The sequence below is a fragment of the Schistocerca gregaria genome, chromosome 7 (genome assembly GCF_023897955.1).
Source record: "Schistocerca gregaria isolate iqSchGreg1 chromosome 7, iqSchGreg1.2, whole genome shotgun sequence".
Lineage (NCBI taxonomy): Eukaryota > Metazoa > Arthropoda > Insecta > Orthoptera > Acrididae > Schistocerca > Schistocerca gregaria.
Genome location: NC_064926.1, coordinates 73966723 through 73986473, shown reverse-complemented (window position 1 = coordinate 73986473; position 19751 = coordinate 73966723). Strand labels below are relative to the sequence as shown.

Here is a 19751-nt window from a genome sequence, read left to right as displayed (position 1 = left end):
GAATGCGTAAATATTTTGTTGACAACCCACCCACGTAGGAAGAAGTGATCATCATAATAAAATAAGAGAAATCGGAGTTCGAACGGAAAGATTTTGGTGTTCCTTTTTCCCATGCACCATTCGAGAGTGGAATGGTATAGTAGTAGCATGAAAATGGTTTGAAGAAACCTCTGCCAGGCACTTAAGTGTGAATTACAGAGTAACCATGTAGATGTGTAGATGCACATCCTGATTTGATCTATCATAAATGGTTTTTGAAAGCCTGCAACTGTGAAAACAATAGGTTTGTTTAAAAATAAATATTCTACTACCAGTCATGATTTTCTTTATTTATTTTTTGCATGAAGCGTTTTGGGAAATGATTCCCATTTTTAAGTGCATTTTTTGTGTGTATTAAACCAATTTTATTGATGTTCTCAACGTGTGAGAGTCTGCTTCATTTCGTTGACTTTTACTGCAAATATATAAGAAACATGCAATTTTTAAGTTGGTTATGGATTCTGTTGGTGAAGTTAGTGGTGTAATTTAGAAGAATTTGTGCTTACAGTTTTCTAATGGTCCATTTGCACAGAGTCTTGCACACACTAAACATCCCACACAACTTGTTGTACACTTTAAACATCAAAAATATCAGGGGGGCGCAGAAAGCTATGTGCAGAAAGCAATGACGTCACGGTGGAAGCAGCTGTGCCAAACAGTACACAGTTCAAATTGTGTGTGATTGTTATTCTTGTGTTGTTTTGTGTTTGAAGGAGTATTTTGATTGTGTTCTTTCTTCTGAGGTAGTCAGTCAACAGGGGAAACATTCGGAATTCAGGAGTATTAACGGTTTGTGCTGTAATTGATATTTGATTCGGAACTGAAATACTTAGCGATAGTGGACATTGTGTTCACCAGCTGTATAGTTTATGGTTCGTCCTGTGAAATTCTTATTGGAGAATCTACAAGTGTGTGAGAAAATTAATTTTTACAATGCCAGGCTGTGCTGTTACGGGCTGTTTTCCCTAAAACTGGAGCACAAAGGGAACTGACGTAATGTATCACAGTTTCCCGCACAATGAAACATTAAAAAAACTATGGTTGTCGAAATGTTGTAGGAAAGACAGTGTAAATGTTGCGCATATGTTCTCGCCATTTTGCAGAAACAGATTGCTTAAGGGATTTACAGTCTGAATTGCTTAATTTGTCCCAAAAAAGAATGCTCAAGCGAGATGCAGTTCCTTCGTGCAATTTGCCGTGTAGTAGTGCGACTGTCAATGTGTCACCCGCAACAGAAGACAGAACCAAATGGTATAAGAAAGGAGAACTACATAAGAGATCTCTGGAAACTCTGGAAAAGCTGTCACCAAATAGGAAACATCATAATAAGAGCACATGTACAGAAGACAGTTTTTTTTTTTTTTTAAGACACAGATAAAGTTACTTTGAGGAATACTATAGTGGCTTTAGAAAGAAGGAATGCTGTTCCTACAGACAAGTGTGTGCAACTTCGAGCTCTTAAGTAAATTCATTTCAATGCGATTAAATGAATAGTTTCGGATTTATTTGAGTCGAGGTTTCGAATTTCAAGTGTGTGTCAGTGTGATTGTGATCTGATATTTTACCGAAGGGTGAGGCATAATCTGCAAAAGAATATAACTCATTAGTTTTAACTGTAATATTTTAGCAGCAGAAAAGCAGTTTACACATCTCAATTCTTTTATAAACAAAATCTTCTGCCAAAAACTTGACGTAAACGCGCATGCCATGTGGTCTGCTTGTGAGCGCTTGCTTCCATGCTGATGTCACTAGGCCAGTCAATGGCAGAGCAGAGTGCTTACTGCCCAACCTTATTATTTAGTAACCTTGAAAAAAACAAAACAATTTCAAAGATGTTCTTACAACTAGTCCACAGAGATAACATTATAGGTCTTCCACAGATTATGATACGATTTTGTACAGAGGTTATTTATCTTAACAATTTGGCTCACAATTTACTTATATCAATTTTACAATTGTGCTTATTTCTATGTTTTACTATTTTTATTTAAGTATACTATCGAAACATCTGAAGAAATTCAGGTTTTCCGTTAAAATTTTATCTTCATATTTTCTGTAATGTGAATATATCTCCAGTTCTTCTGGCTAATCCATTCTATGTCCATTATTTAGTCGGTGGAGTACTTTGACATTTTGCTCTATTTTTCCAAACGGGTGTCCTGTATTACGTCTGTGTGTTGCTACTGCTGACATAGTGTGTTTGTTGTGTGTGTAGGCTTTAATGTGCTCTGTGTACCTGGTGTTGAAATTTCAACCTGTTTGTCCTAGGTAGAACATTGAGCATTCCTGGCATTTTACCTTGCATATTCCACAGTCTGAATATGGATCATGATTACACTTTATATTATGTATTAGTTTTTGTTGTAGTTTATTAGATGTAGAACACCCAATTTTTACTTTGTGATTTTTGAAAATATTTGGAATCTTCTGTGATACATTTGCTATGTATGGGATACTAGATATACAATAGTTTTTTATCTTTCTTTTCTGTGGCACAGTTTGCACCTGGGTCTTACTTCACTTTGTCTATGATTGTGTCAACCATGGAAATATTGGCTATAGCAATTTTTTTTTCACTGTGTTTATTTTTTGTTGCATGTTTTCTTGGTTCAATGATAATTTTGGTTCCCTATGTGGCATTGACCTGTATGCTGCCTGTTTATGAACATTTTTGTGACATGAGGTTGTAGGTATTGTGGTGTAAGTCATTGTGTCTTTTCTATAAATTTTGAATGTGAATATGTTGTTGTCTTTTGTAATATTTAGGTCCAGAAGTTGATGCTTTTATTTTGCTCGTTTTCCACCGTAAATTTGATTTTCTGATGTAGATTACTGAAGTAATTTAGAATGCCTGTGATGTCTTTGGTATCCGCTTTTACTAACAGATGTTGTGCTTGCATATGCTGTCATAATCAACCAGCCAAATTGTTAAGATAAATAACTTCTATACAAAAGCATAACATAATCTGTGGAAGACCTATAATTTTATCTCTGTGTACTACTTGCAAAGACATGTTTGAAACTGTTTTGTTTATTTAAGATATTTTTGATGTTTAAAATGTACAAGAAGTTGTGTGTGATGTTTAGTGTGTGTGGGACTCTGCACAAATGGACCATTAGAAAACTGTAAGCACAAATTCTTCTAAATTACATCACTAACTTCACCAACAGAATCCATAACCAACTAAAAAATTGCATGTTTCTTATATATTGCAGTAAAAGTCAACGAAATGAATCAGACTCTCACACATTGAGAACAACAATAGAAATGGCTTAATACACACAAAAAATGCACTTAAAAATGGCAATCATTTCCCAAAACGCATTGTGTGAAAAGTAAACAAAGAAAATCATGACTGGTAGCAGAAGATTTATTTATAAACAAACCTATTATTGCATATACTATGGATGGCTCAGAATATGACACACTACATGAGATATGTCAGGGAGGAAGAAATGTCAGTAGGCTAAGAAATGAAGATGATAAAACCAGTGATGATGATGATTAACTGACTTAAACATCAAGAAAATGGAAATGATGGTAAAAATTAATATAAACCATTTACTTTTGTTTCTTTTTTTGTAGTACTAAAATGTAGACAATCAATAAATGGTGTAAGTTCAAAGAATCTATAATGTCAATTTTTTATGCAGGTACTTTATATCAACAAAACAGTTTGACAATATAATGGCAATTGGTCTAATTATGGAAAAAGTTCTCGCTTGACCATCACGGATTTTGCAAAAATTTTCTTTGAACATTTGTACATTTCCAATTAACACTGATTAGGTTTTACTTTAACCAGTTTAGTACTTGTAGAGATATAGTCACTTCTTTGACCCCATACTGCAGCTTTCTACAGTGTACCCTTGAGATTTTCCCAACCTTGAGACGTAACACCTCCAGCAATATTTATTCGGAAGAAACAAACCGAGGCCATCTTGTACATCTTTTTCCATTCCCTGTGATGGAATAATAAAAAAAAGATTTCATGAGCAATTTTCATGTAGAATATTTGAAAGAAAGTCAGCCGCAAAAATAGCCACTTGAAAAAACTGTGAGGTCTAGATTTTTATATCTTTAGAAGCAAAGTGTATGACAAACCTGAACCTTTGCATGTGATAACTTACCAACACAGGGTCTGTGAATACAAAATGTTGTTCTCCTACTGCTTTCCTATAGTTTACAAACTGATGTTTACAAATTGAGGACAAAGTTGATGATTCTTGTAAAAAGGCCAAAAGTAGGTTTGCTACTATTTAGACCAGAATTAAACTAGAACATCAGGAACAATGCAAAATAAACAGACACATTCAAAAGTCTCATCAAAATGAATCCTTTTCTGAGAATTGTCAGGCAGACTGCTATGAACTTCACCAAAAATTTCAAATGCGACAATGGTGCAAAACTGGATGGTAATTTATACAATGTGCGTTGCAGCTGTTCTGCAACCATTTTACTATCTTAGTCTCCAGTGCCTTGGTAGTGCACAGTTGTGTTTTGAAGTATTCTGTACTTATTATCCCAGAAAAACTGGGTGAAATATGTCGTGACAGTGATGTCACAAGACGCCTTTTTTAATTTTGCAATTTTTTGAGTTCTTCTGACTTGAGCTCACTTCCTACTGATCAGGATTTTTGATAGCGCTTTGCCCAGAGAGTATTTAGAGGTTATAGAAATGGTTGATGTCAGGCATGGACATAAAGGCCGAAACATGTGAACTCCTTTTATGCCTCTTATGTCAGGCAGGAATGCCTTGGGCCTATTCTAACCCCAGGACCTGCAGGGGGAGGCAAATAATGTAAATACTGATGCATTGTTGTTCAGGACACCGTCCACAGTCACCAACATACATATCTGCACTTATACCTGTTACATCCTGTATAACAAATTCATTGTGCATTGTGTTTGTGACAATGTATTAAACACAATTTGCTAAGAGCTAATAAATTACGAGAATGATGACAGAGATGTTTATACACTGATGAAGTAAGTTGTTAGCAACAGGTTGCTGACACAGATTTTGTGGTAGATGAGAGCATTGTGCATGCCAATATTCCTCCCCTCTCCTGCACACACACACACACACACACACACACACACACACACACACACTTAAAATTGTGTATCTCATTTCTGGCGTTCTGTGAGGAAGTTTTGTGTATCTCATTTCTGGTGTTCTGTGAGGAAGTTTTGTGTATCTCATTTCTGGTGTTCTGTGAGGAAGTAAGTACCTTGGAACAAAAGACAGAGAATGTTAAAGAGCGAGGATTCTGTGGAATTTTGAAGATTAATGACAAGATTGAAGAGACACTTGTTACATGAATGGCAACTTTGGTATCTGATGCGAACAATGATTTAAGTTTGCTCCTCATTCAGTCTTAAACATAATTTCAAGATACAACTTGTTCATGAGAGTGTTTCACAGAAGGGGAGGTGTTATGGGAAATGTCATATCATTATGAAAATATATGTATTGCTACTGTTTCTCAATTTAATGTTAACAAATATGACAGATGACCTTATTGACACAAAAGTTGAAGGAAGAAATGTGGCACATGACTCAAAGATGAGCTATACAGGTTTAATTTGAAAGTAGGGAGCTAAAAGAAAATATACATTTTATTTTTGTGTGGGTAAAGGTAGCATGTCTATTTCAATGAGCACAAGCAAGATTTTGGACGGGGGACTGTTAATGCATGGTCCATTAGGACGATGGAAAGTAAACAACCTGTTAGTCTGCAATCACTGCACAGATAAAAGATTCAAGGCCACCATACACAGTATTGCTTCATACATTCAAAATAGCAACCCTTTTCATTCAGTTAACAGACCTACATAAATTAACGATTTCAATTCTTTCTCTGTAATTTCAAAGCTGTCTTACTTCACAGCCAGTAAATACCCTTTCCATTGTCGCTGATTTTAAATTTCACTACAGCACAGTTCCACATACACTGGTTCTCCGCTTCTGATCATTACGTAACTTCAATAACAATTGTCACTTTTGATCATTAAATATGCAGAGCTGCAGAGTCCCTCTAAACAGATCAGGGGTGTAGGCTACTACCCAAGTAGGTGACTAAATGTGAGGTGAAAACAAAAGCTTTTTTTGTAGATTTGGTGACTTGGGTCCAGTCTAGATAACGTTAGCTGTAGGAGACCATTAAGTATTAGTGGAAGTTCCAAAGAATTGCCCCTTCCCCATCCCTCTCTGACAGATTAACTGCTAAAATCCTAGTGAGCAGCCGCCGAAGTATTCACAACGAAGTTTTAAAGTTTGAGGCACTCCTAACTAAAAATAACTGCAGCTCACATAATAGTAGGTACAGGAAGCTGGTTAGCAAAGAGTTTTTTGAGGATAGTATAAGTGTACACTGTTAGGATAACCTAATAGGAAATGGGAGCAGTGTATTTGTGGCATCAGGCAAGGTACTCAAATCCAGCAAGACATAAATTAAAGTTGCTTGTGTGATTGTTTGGACAAGACTTAGTATTAAGGATGGGTGTAAACTTAATGATCTTTCTATTGACCATCAGACTTACCAGTAGATTTAACAACAAACTTTAGAGAAAATGTAAGCTTACTAATACATATGTTTCCACGTAATACTGTCACCAATGAAGTAGACTTTCATCATCCACTAATCAATTGGGATAATTACAGTGCTCTTAAGGTGGGCAAGAAGAAAAGTATTTCAAAATCAGAGGAATTTATTAACACCTACACTAACATAATGTAAAGTGTTATGCAATCTTTTCTGAAAGTATTTTGTCTGGAATGTAGCCTTGAATGAGAATGAGAAGTGGAAGTTTAGCAGTTCAGGCAGGAAGAGAACAGAAGCTTTTGAAATGGCTGAAGATCAGACAGGTAGATCAAATAACTATTGAGGAGATTGAATTGGGGAGATGAGACATTTATGACATGACTAAACTAAAAGAAGGGCTCGGTTAATAGCACATACTCTGAGAAATCAAGGAATAGTCACTTTAGTAATGGATGGAAGTTAGGGAGAGGGTAAGTACTGAAAATAGAAGAGAGAGACCTAGATCAAATGGATATAGGTTACAGCAGGTATGAAAAGCATTGCACGGGAAAGACTAGCGCAGAGAGCTGCATCAAACCAGTCTTCAGACTGAACACTGCAGCAAAGTGTAGGAGTGACAAGGCACCCTATGAGACCATAGTCTGTGCTTCCTCTGAAAACTACACAGAATGGACAGTTCAAATGCCTACTCATGATGGAAATATATTGGATCTAATGACAACAGACAGATGTGTCCTCTTTCAGGATGTCCACACTGAAACTGGTATTGGATGCAATTGCAGCAACAATGATTACCCACATTCAAAGGGTAGCCAAAACAAGCACGAAGATTTACATGTTTAGTAAAGTAGATAAATAGAGAATAGTGCTATAAGTGAAAGAGAAACTCAAAACACACAGCTATGAGCAAGTGAATGATCAGGAGGTGTTGCTGTCTAAAGGGTGTGTGAAGCAAGCCTTCAGAGGCAGCCACAGCAAAACTATTGAAATATCCGTCACAAAATCCGGCATTAAAGTTTTCACACACACACACACACACACACACACACACACACACACACACACACACAAATCAAAATTGAAGTAGCAGGACAGAAGCAAAAATACTGAACTCGGTTTTGGAATGCTCCTTTACAAAGAAGAAACAAGATGTGATCCACAAAACTACTATATCACAACACTGACATCCATTTCTTGTAGAATCTTACAACATAAACTGAGCTCAAAAGAGGTATCTTGAACAAAATGACCTCCTCCCAGTCAACAAGCATGGATTCCAAAAACATCAATGACGAAAAAATCAATTTTTATTTTTCTCATAAGTCTTTCAGAAAGCCACGGATCAAAGCTGTCAATTAGATACATTGTTTCTTGACTTTCAAGAAGCATTTGACTCACTAATACACCCAAAAGAATTTGTGACTGGATTCGGGATTTCTTTCTACGAATGACCCATCATGTTGTCTTGAATGGAGTGTCACTAACAAATGTATATGTAACTACAGGCATGCCACAGAAAGTGTAATGGAGCCCTTGCTGTTATGTTGTATATTAACTCGGCTGCCAATATGACTTGTTACACATGATGTAGTAATCTATAATGAAATATTATCAGAAAAATGCAGCAAAGTGATGGAAAGATTGGCAACTTGCTTTGAATGTTCAGAAATGTAAAATTGTGCATTTCAGAAAGTACAGAAACAAAAAACTATAAAATCAATGAGTCAGAAATAGAATCTGACAACTTGTACAAATACCTGGATGCAATAACTTGTGGGCTCATGAAATGAAACGATCATATAGGATCAGTCACAGGTAAAGCATGTGGCAAACTTTGGTCCATTGGTAGGATACTGACAAAATGTAGTCCACAAAGGATATTGCTTAAAAAACACTTGTGCATCCCATCTTACAGTACTGAACAGATGCATGGGACTTATACTAAATAGGACTAAAATGGTATATTGAATATAAAAAAAGAAAACAAAACAAGTTTCTTTAACTCATGGGAGAGCATCATGGCAATGCTGAAAAACCTGCTTTGGCAGACACTTTTAGATACAGTGTGTGCCAATTATCTTGGGAAAGCCTTCTTACAAAGCTGCAGGAACAAGTATTAAATGGTGAACGGAGGAATATAATAGAGCTCATTATAAATAATTCACTTGGGCATCACAAAGGGAATGTGAAACTAATTGCACATAGCCATTCATCCCACACTTCGGACATTAATAAAATTGGAAGACAACCTAAAATGTGGTACAATGGGAAGTACCCACTGTTATCCACTTCACAGTGATTTGCACAATGTTTACCTAGATGTTGAGCCATTCTTCCCACACTTTGGACATTAATAAAATTGGAAGACAACCTAAAATGTGTTACAATGGGAAGTACACGCTGTTATCCACTTCACAGTGGTTTGCACAAGGTTTGCCTAGATGTTGATGTATTCTGTCCTCTGCTAAGCAATTCTATAGATATCATTGTCTGCAAAACGCCTAAAATGTATTTTGTCTGGTGTTCAATAAAGTGTGTTATGCAGAAACAGTGACAGACAATCTTTGTGGGTGCCACATTTTTCGAATGATAACCAATAACAGCTGCAAAAACAAATTTTTGACAATTTTTGGGACATTTTAACAGTACAACAGCAAAGGGGTAAAAAATAAAGTAGGAAAAAAAAAAAAAACGGTCATACTGTTCTCTTCAATATCATATATCTTTTTCTTTTTTTTTTTCTTTTAACTTCATTCATGAAATCAAGATTATTCCTGTGATGTATTAATGTGTACAAAACATTTATATTTTTTTGGACATTTCATTCAATACGCCTAGCGAGGTGGAAGGTGTCAATTTGACACCACAGTTGTTTCTCTTCTGAATATAAGTAAATAATTCAACAATGAAGCAGCAACATCGTTACATCATAGCATGGGCACATTCCAATCTGCCACAGTTTGTACACTGAAGTGCCAAAGAAACTGGTACAGACATTTGTATTCAAATCCAGAGATATGTAAACAGGTACAATAAGGCACTGGGGTCAGCAATGCCTATGTAAGACAAGTGTCTGGCGCAGTTGTTAGATTGGTTACTGTGGCTAAAATGGCAGATTATTAAGATTTAAGTGTGTTTGAAAGTAGTGTTATAGTCGGCACACAATCGATGGGACACAGCATCTCTAAGTTAGTGATGAAGTGGGGATTTTCCTCTACAACCATTTCATGAGTGTACCGTGAATACCAGGAATCTGATAAAACAATAAATCTCCAACATCACTGCAGCCGGAAAAAGATCCGGCAAGAACAGGACCAACAATGACTGAAGAGAATCTTTCAATGTGATACGATTGTGCAACCCTGCTGCAAATTGCTGCAGATTTCAATGCTGGGTCACCAACAAGTGTCAGCGTGGGAACTATTCAATGAAAAATCATCGATATGGGCTTTTGAATTCAAAGGCCCACTCAGGTAGCCTTGATGACTACATGACAAAGCTTTATGCCTCCCCTGGGTCCATCAACACCGATATTGAACTGTTGATGACTGGAAACATGCAGCCTGGTTGGACAAGTCTTGTTTCAAATTGTATAGAGCAGATAGGCATGTAAGGGTATGGAGACAACCTCATGAATCCGTGGATCCTGGATGTCAGCAGGGGAATGTTTGAGCTAGTGGATGCTCTGTAATGGTGTTGGACGTGTGCAGTTGGAGTGATATGGGACTCCTGATACATCTAGATACGATTCTTGACAGTTGACATGTACGTAAGCATCCTGTCTGATCACCTGCATCGATTCACGTCCATTGTGCATTCCGACAGACTTGGGTAATTACAGCAGGACAATGGGATGCTCCAGATGTCCAGAATTGCTACAGAGTGGCTCCAGGAACACTCTTCTGGGTTTAAACACTTCCACTAGCCACCAAACTCCCCAGATATGAACATTATTGAGCATATCTGGGATGCTTTGCAATGTGCTGTTCAGAAGAGATCTCCACCCCCTTGTACTCTTACTGATTTATGGACGGCCTTGCACGATTCATGGTGTCAATTCCCTCCAGCACTACTTCAGACATTAGTAGACTCTATGCCAAGTGGTGCTGTAACTGTTCTGTGTGTTCGCGAGGGCCCTACTCGATATTAGGCAGGTGTACCAGTTTCTTTGGCTCTTCAGTGTATATCATGTCATTCCGGTAGTATTCTTTGTCCATAAAAGATGTTTTTGAACATGTCTCTCCAGCATGGGCTTTCCAATGAAGAAATCTTATGTCTCTTAGAGAAGTGCAGCAAATCAGAGATTGACTTTGCCGATGAATATGTGGATTTTGTACCAGAGGCAAATGAAGATAAAGACACTGTGAAAAAGGAGGGATTAATGGATGAGGACACAGATGTTAACCTACATCAATCCTCACCTCATCCACCCATCACAGCAGGCCCAGTTGAATGTCTACATAAAGACAGTCACTGGAAATGGAACCGAGTGTAAGATTGCCAATTTTTCATCATCTGGAAAAAGATTGGCTTTAAACATAATAACGAGAAAATGTGGTCCCACTATTTCACCAACAGGTAGACAGCTCTATCATCAGTGCTTTTCAACTTATTTTTTACGAAGCAGTACTACAGAAATACACAGAATCAAGTCTCAAGAAGTATTAAAAACAATCTGCAGATGGTCTTGGTCGATTCTTGGAGGCCTACTTTCATTATGAGCATTACCCACTGGACAAATTTCATGAAATTCTAAGATTTCTCCATTTACAACAGAACAGAATGCCCGCCAGCCAACAAATTCGCTCTTGTACCTGAGATTCGGGGAATGTTCATGGAAAATGGTATTCGATCTTACCATCCTGGAGAAAATATAACTACAGATGAGCAACTATTACCATAAAAACCAAGATACAGGTTCACTCAGCCGATGCCCAACAAACCCAACACATATAGCCTCAAATTTTGGTTTGCTGCTGACTAAGCAACATAATATATATGTAATACTTTCCCCTGTTTCGAAGGAAGAGGTCATACACATTCAGAAGCAATCATTCAGAGAGTACATTTTCTAAATTGAGGAAGAAATTTGATGACGGACAACTTCTTCACATCTCTTCAATTTGTTACGGAACACAAAAGAAAACCTTCATTAACTGGTGCAATGAGCAAGATTCATTGTGAAATCTCTGATGAGGTAAGGAAGCCAAATGCTAAAATACACTCCACAGCCATTCTGCATTAAATTGGCAAACACAGACTGCACCAAGACTGTGTACTATGGAAAGAAGAATAAAAATGTCATTCCTCCGAGAACACTGCAGCTAAAGTAGCAATAAGGAAAGAAGGAAAGAAGAACCTGAAACCATAACATTCCACAATGCAAGAAAGTAAGGGGCGAACATAGTTGCAAATGACCTGCATACATACAACGAGGTTGCATGTATGAGACAGCTGATGCACATTTTCTACATTATTTTGGATAAGGCAGCAATAGATCATGAGTAATCTACAAAATAGTAACAAACAAGAAAATGGAAAGAAGGAAGATAATACTTCAGTTGACAAATGGATTCAAGAGAACACAATACCAGGAAGAAGAACAGACAAAAGAAGAGAACATGGGACCAAAATCATCTAGAAATTAGAAGAAGTGCCAAGTCAGCTTCTGAAAAGACCAGCAACAACTGTGTGATGTGCCACAAAGCCACGTGCAGAAAATGTGCATGTAAAACAAAATTCACCTGTGCTAACTGTGTCTAGCACACTCCAATGACATGATTAAGAAGTACAACAAAGATGTGTAGAAAACATACGAGTACAATATATCCTAAGTGTGTCAAGAAGGTTTTCCAAATAGCTAACATATGAAAGCCTGCAGTTTAGGAAATTTGTTAGCATGAATAATAATGAATCAATAGGATAGTTTCTTGTTGAATTAAATAACGTGAAATAAATATTGTTATAAATCACAAAAATTTGGGGTCAACATACGTTAAAATATACACCTTTGTAAGTCAAATATGAACATATTTTATGTGAGGTCAAAATGAACCCTTTCCACCTTTTTACAAATGTCAAAAACTCCACCTTCTAAGTGTTAAAAGTATCCAAGTGAAGTTTTATGATCTGTACTGTGTTTGAGACATGGCTGCACCTTTTCATGTCAGAAACAAAACAGCAATCAACACAATATGTGAGGTCAGTTTTATCAGTCACACTTAAGGGACAATTTGCTTACTGAAAAAACAATGAACAAAGAGCACTGACTTAAAAGGAGACTATGGCAAAAAAGAAGGGCATTTTTTTAAACATAAAGATGAGTCTGTCACTACTAGACTAACAATTTTTCATCCTGTTCTCATATAATTTGAAGGAGTTTTAAGAATGCATTGCAAACTTTATGTTATTTACAGTAATCCAAAAACTGTTCTCAAACCCTCCAAGATGTCACTTTTCTTAGTTGTAAGTAGCAAATATGAGATGTAACCTATTCTCCAGTAGTAGGTTCCACAACATATATTACATATATTATTATTACTGCATTAGCAAGATTTAAAAAATGTAAACCTTGACATGAAAAAGTATTTCATCCTCCAAATCCATCATTAATAATAAGAACTTCTTTAGCTGAACACGTGTTCTAACACATGCTTATCTGTTTCTTGAGAACGAGCACAAAGAATATAAGTGGAGAATATTTCACATCAAGTTCCACTGATATATATCAGAAGTAGTTGAGAGTTCATTATTAAAGTTTATATGAGATTAGCACCTAATAATGGACGGTATATCCCTGGCATTTGGGAAACGACATAAGGATCAAGAACTTCTTTCATCAAATTAACAGTATGTTCCATTGTTTTTTGTCATAACAAGTTCAAAGATGCAACTCAATGAAATATGTTTTTGTGGCTGTTGCCCTACAATAGGGTGTTTTAATACTTTATTTCCAACTATCTAAGCTATCTTCCCTTATTTATTTTTAAATCTTCTCTGCATTTTATATGTTTCTGCCCCACAGACATTTTTTTTTTTCCAGTGTGTATTGTTCGTTTTTGGTGTATGACACCCGATGTTCAGTGAATAACATCATACAATTGTTCATCTCTTTTGTGAATGTCAGCATTGATCATATAGACATATTATAAATTAAAGCCTCTGTGACCTCTCTCTCTTTTTTGTTTTCACTAATAAATTGATTCATTAGGAATGTTGGTGTACATAGTTTATAACTATTTTGTGCAAACTGGCTGAAATATGATGAATTTTAGTCCTTCACTACATTTCTATTTCTGTGTGTGAAGGCTAACCTCAGGAACTACTGCAGGGTATTTGATATGGTTTTTACTATCAGACAGACTGATTAATGAGAAAGTTTCTTTATATAATTTATTACTGTTACGCTAGACAAGTCATAAATCATATCCTTCATACCTTTAATTTGCCACCTTATTTTTCATTTTCCTTTTCCTTCAGTTTTCTGGAATTGCACCCTTAGTTCCCATGAAGCATCAATTTATCTTGTGGTGATGTCGATCTATTAAACTTTAAATAATTCATTTTGTTGTTTCTATTTTTTTCAATCGGTTGTAGAACTACATTCAAATCTGCGGCTTAATAAGTGACCAGCTGGTATACTTCCATCAGAATTTTGATCTCTTGCAAATAAGCTTTGTTTACATACACTGGTGTGCCAGTACCTTACAACCAACACTATATCATAGAGCAGAATGTGTGTAGGTCGTTTGGAGAGCACATACCTGACATAGAGGTTATGTTCAAGTTACTGAGGACTGAAAGTATGATAGGAAGGAAGATAAGAGTTTAATATCCCACCACACAGAAAAAATTCGGAAACTGTCATTTAAATGACTTTGAGAAAGGGCAAACTGCAATGGCCTAGCTGCTGTTAACTGTGTCACAAAAACATCAAGACTTGTTATGTGCTGCTGTCTCTAATATCGATTACAAATTGACAGTATTAGACATCTGTGCTTTGTTAAAGGTTCCTGACTATGGATGGTATCCTATTTTGTAAAGAAGAATATGTGGTAGTCTGTTGCACAACTAACAGTGGTGTATAGTGCAAAGAAAAACTCAAGTGTATTGGAGCATATCACTAACAACATATTGATGTCCAGTCTCATACTGAAACAATGGCATTATCAATTAAAATGCACTGGTGCAAGGACATGGACATGGACCATAAAGTGAAGAAAATGTGAAAGAAGTTGAACAAATGTCCATGGTTGCTATATTATGCTAACAGTGATATTTAGCTGGTCATCCTTGAGACCTGCAACTGTTACAGAATTCTGTATACAAGATCCATTCCAATGCTGACTACTTGTATCACTCCATAGCTGATGTCTTCTCCACTGTAAATCACATTCTGCAGTGGGACATTAACCAGTACCACAAGATCAGGCTCATGCCACAATAATTTGAGGAATTCAAACTGACATTTTTGCCTCAGAATTTATCAGATGTCTACAGTATCAAAAAGGTCTGAGATGTCATGCAGTGCCGCTGAGAGCAGAATAACTTGTGCACAGACATCTATGCACAGTAATGTTAGTCACATTGAGGGTGTTTAAGGTAAGATATTTTTTCTGTAACTTACAAAGTAATGAGGAAAGGAATATTTATTTAGGTTGGTAAACATCAGAAATGTTGCTCCTATTGTAGAGTTATGAACATACCGTATTTATTTTGCAGGGAGTTACAGCAACAAATAAAGAAAACATTTATTGTTATTCAATGAGAAAAGTAGGATGGAATAACAACACTAGTATGAAAGTGGAATTGCTGAGTTGAAGATAGACACAACAAAAAGACTATCAAACAAAGCTTTCAGCTAAACAGGCCTTCTTCAGAATAAATGGCATTCACAACACACACTCAGAGAAATGCAACTTGCTCACACATGACCATCATATCTGGCTGCCAAGGCCAGTTGTATTCTCTCCCAGTCTGACCTCTGACCTTGGACCTTGGCAGTCAGAGACTGTGGTCATGTGTGTATGAGTTGCATTTGTGTGTGTGTGTGTGTGTGTGTGTGTGTGTGTGTGTGTGTGTGTGTGTGTGTGAATGTCATCATTCTAATGAAGGGCTGCTTGGCCGAAAGCTTTGCTTGACAGTCTTTTTGTTGTACCTACCTGTGAGTCAGCATCTCTGAATAACAGCTATCCCTTTCATACTACTGAACGTTTATTTTACTATCATGTAGCTGATGTATTTAATCCAAATCAGTCTAAATCAGTTCAAAGTTTTATAAGTGCATGAAACATGCTGTACGTATTTGGTTGTATTAAAATGGATAGTCTGGTGGCCAAATACTCATTTATGTGAAGTGTTTAGGTCAGTGCCCATATTACTGAATACATAACTTAATGCACTTTCTGAATGACCTGTGAACAAGATGCACTGTTGCTGATTTCACAGAGCTTCCTCAATGCACTGTTTGAAGTCATTTGGGTTGGTTGGTTTACAATTTGGGGCGGGGGGGTCGAACTGCAAGGTCATCGGTCCCTTGTTCCCAAGGGAAAGAAGAAAGCAAAGAAGACATACAGCACAATAATAGGAGAAAGGAAGAAGCAGAAGAATGGCAGAAGGACAAAAAACACTACAATGGGCAAAACAGGACAAGAAAACCACAGAGAGATGCAAGAAACAGGGAAAAGAGATTAAAAACAAGAACGCAGATTACCATGGCTGGCTGACCATGAGAATAAAAAAGGAGAAGCCAGCCACTCTGCAACACATTAAAACCTCCATCCTAAAAGCCCTAGGGTGCAGGACACAGAGGGACAAAGGACATGTGCTAAAACTCAGATCAAATGATAAAATCCACCCTCACAAATAAAACGTAGGACAAAAGGTGCTGTTGAGGCATTGTTGCCCAACACCGAAGGTAGGGCATTGGGCAAGTTAGAAGTCCACCACAGTGCAGCTGAAAGTGGGCAGTCCAGGAGGAGCTGGACGTCTGTCATTTGGGAGCCGCAGCAATACTGAGGTGGATCCTCACGACAGAGCAGGTAACCAATGTATGAGCCACGTATGGCCAATGCGGAGCCGATAAAGGACAACTGATTCCCTGTGAGAAGCCCGCAGGGAAGACTTCCACACATCTGCAGTCTGCTTACTGACACGCAGTTTGTTGTGCATACTGTTATGCCACTTCATCTCCCAAAGCCGAAAAACCTTGCACCATGAGACAAAACTGGTCTGTTTCAGAGATGCCCATCCCCAGGAGCAATTTCCAAGTAGCATGTTTGGCCAGCCTGTCAGCAAGTTTGTTGCCTGGGATTCTGATGAGTTCTGGGATCCACAAACACCACTGAACAACTGGACATTTCCAGAGCACAGATGGACTCCTGGCTGTTTGCTACCAAAGGATGGCGAGGGTAGCACTGTTTGATAGCTTGTAAGCTGCTCAGGGAGTCAGATAAGATAATGAATGATTCATCAGAACAGGAATGGATGTACTGAAGCGCACGAGATATGGCCACAAGCTGTGCAGTGAATACACTGCAGCCAGTGGGCAGAGAATGCTGTTCAACACGGTCCCTGTGGACATAGGCATAGCCAACATTACCATCAACCATTGAGCCATTGGTGCAAACAACTTCAGAGCCCTGGAACACATCAAGAATCGAGAGGAAGTGACTGTGGAGAGTGTCGGGGTTAATGGAGTCCTTAGGGCCATGCAAAAGATCCTGACGAAGCTTTGGCCAAGGTGTACACCATGGAGGTATACGTGAATGGACTTCAAGTAGTGGTGGTAAAGGGAAGGACTCCAGTTCGGAGAGAAGGGAGCAAACAAGGAACAAAATCTTGAGCCCTGATCTGGGCCACCAATGCGAGAGATGAACTCCTGTGGGTGGCAAAAGGAGACAGTAATTCGGATGCTCAAGAGACCTACAAGTATGTGCAACATAACTGGCCAGCAGTTTGCGTACGTTGGACCCGCAATGGAGGAGCTCCGCCCTCCACCAGAACACTGGTCACCAAAGTCATTCAAAAAGCTCCCGTCGCTAGGCGAACGCCACAGTGGTGCACTGGGTTGAGTAAACACAACACTGAGGGTGGCACCGAACCGTAAACCAGATTCCCATAGTCAAGGCGGGATTGAACAAGGGCTCTGCAGAGATACAGCAGCGTAGAGTGATCTGCACCGCAGGTGGCGTTGTTCAGGCACCAGAGAGCATTGAGGTGCTGCCAGCACTACCGGTTAAAGTGAGATAGCCAAGTAAATTGGGTGTTGAAAACTAGTCTTAAAAATCGATATATCTCCACTACAGTGAGTGGATTGTCATTAAGGTAAAGTTCAGGTTCCGGATGAACGATACGACAACGGCAGAAGTGCATGACACATGACTTCCAGCTGAAAACGTGAAGCTGTGGGTTTGAGTCCATGACCGCACCTTGTGAATGGCTCTCTGTAAGGGGCCGCTCAGCAACACCAGTACTGGAGTACCAATACGAAATGCAGAAGTCATCCGCATACAGAGGAGGGGAGACTGACGGCCCTGCAGCTGCTGCTAGACTGTTAATGGCCACAAAAAATAGAGATACACTGAATACAGGGCCCTGCGGAACATCACTCTCCTGAATACAGGGGAGTGGGGGGCTACTATGGGAGGCACCAATTTGGGCACAGAAAGTACAGAGCAATGATGCTCTCTGCAGTTGACACAGATGGGAGGCAGGACACATTGAGCATTAGGATGGGATGGACATCCACAACCTCGACATGTCATGCTCGAAGTACAGAGGGATGACATATGGCCAAACATCCAGCACTTTAAGCACGACGTTGGGGAAGGGATATATGGCTTGACATCCCTTTACCTGCTTTTGTAATGTGTCACCCTCGAAGGCCAAGATGAAGGTACCGGTGGCAACCTGATTATCCCTTGGACCCTGATTGATACGCCGGACGAAATGAACTCCTCGTCACTCTAAGTTGGTGTGCAGCTCGTCTTCAGACTGCAAAAGAAGGTCTCTGTGGAATATAATGCCCTGGGCCATATTTAAGCTCTTATGAGGCATTATGGTAATGAAAACATTCCCCAGCTTGCCACAAGCAAGTAATACCCGTGAGTGGGCAGAGGATGCGGTTTTTATCAAGAGTGACTCTGACCGCATTTTGGACAAGCACTCCACCTCCCCAAACCTGTAAATGCTCTACAAAAAACTGAGGCATCATCAAGACAAAGGATCCCCATCAGCTCTCATACATATGAGGTACTGGGGCAAATAAGGTTCACTGCCATCCTTAGCCTGATGTTCCTCACATGGTGTGGCCAGGGAGGGGAACAATTTAGGATCATACTTCCTTGCATTGCACTGAGACTTCGAATGCTTAGAGACTGCTGGCATTTGATCACAAGCAAGTGATGACATGGTACACTTCATAGTGTGTCATCCACCGTGATGCCACTCACTGCAACCAGGGCCCTCCCCATGGGTGCCATCCAGCCGTAGCAAAGGCCACCTGGTAGGATGGCCATTGCAGGGAGTCCCGTCGCCCCATGGTGACGGGCATCTAGTCTTTGGCATATGTGAGGAGTTAATGGCACAGGCATCAGCAGAGTGATCCCTGTTTAGTCAGGGGGGTACATGGTGGCCCCACCACAACAGACTGGCTACCATGCTGGATATGACGTGCAAAGAATTCCATGGTCACTGTTGGCGCAGAAAACGACACTGTACAGTGGGTGGAGGAAACTACACCCAGGAAGATGTCCTCACTCAAGAGATGGAGGATCAGCAGGATTGTAATGCCATGATGAGCACGTGGGCTAAAGATCTCAATACACGATGGATACGATGCACCATGTAAGGCGCCATTCCCCAATTGGCTCATTCTTCGGTAAAATTTTGAAAAATGGAGGTCAAATTCTACAGGGGACCATCACATAAAGGCCGAAAGGAGTGAGACTCCTTTTAGTCGCCTCTTAAAACAGGCAGGAATACCTCAGGCCTATTCTATCACCCACGCCCACCGGGGGCAGTCATTTGGGGTTACGGGTTCGGTGACAAACAGTTTTATAGATATACTCACCAAAAGAAAGGAAGGATGAAAGATTAGGGTTTAATGTCCCAATGACATCACGGTCATCAGAGATGGAGCACAAGCTTGGATAGTTTTAAGG

General features: G+C 38.9%; 1 protein-coding gene across 2 annotated transcripts in view; it reads right to left on the bottom strand.

Moving 5' to 3' along the window:
• Positions 1–19751, bottom strand: part of LOC126281773 (UHRF1-binding protein 1-like) — a 360711-nt gene that overhangs the window by 132174 nt on the left and 208786 nt on the right. The gene's annotated exons all lie outside the window — the stretch shown is intronic.